Source organism: Myotis lucifugus, unplaced genomic scaffold, assembly GCF_000147115.1.
Source record: "Myotis lucifugus unplaced genomic scaffold, Myoluc2.0 scaffold_11, whole genome shotgun sequence".
In the NCBI taxonomy this organism is placed as follows: domain Eukaryota; kingdom Metazoa; phylum Chordata; class Mammalia; order Chiroptera; family Vespertilionidae; genus Myotis; species Myotis lucifugus.
Genome location: NW_005871059.1, coordinates 10,454,804 through 10,455,182, shown reverse-complemented (window position 1 = coordinate 10,455,182; position 379 = coordinate 10,454,804).

The following is a 379-nucleotide window of genomic DNA, read 5'->3' as shown; positions in this document are numbered from 1 at the left end:
TCTCCTCATCCAGACACGAGCACTGGGGTGTCCCCCCCCTCTGGTTTTAAGCCCATGTTTCCCTGAGAACACCTGCTGACTGAGGGAAACGGACGAGTTTTCTTTGCACAAAAGTCGTCCCTGGCATCAAGAACTCGGTGCTATCAGTTTACACCATCAGCTCCATAAACCCCCATTTCTCTCTCGGAAAACCGCTTGCACGGCTCTGTGGGTCCCCGACGGAGGGAATTCTGAAGGTATCTCAAGTAGAAAATCTTAACAAGAGTTTATACCTAACAAATACGAAGTATCTCAAAAGCAGCAGCTAAGGCAGAAGGATCCGGATTTTCCAGTTTGGGTTTTTATTTTTCTTCTACATGTTGCTCCCCAGAGGGCTGAT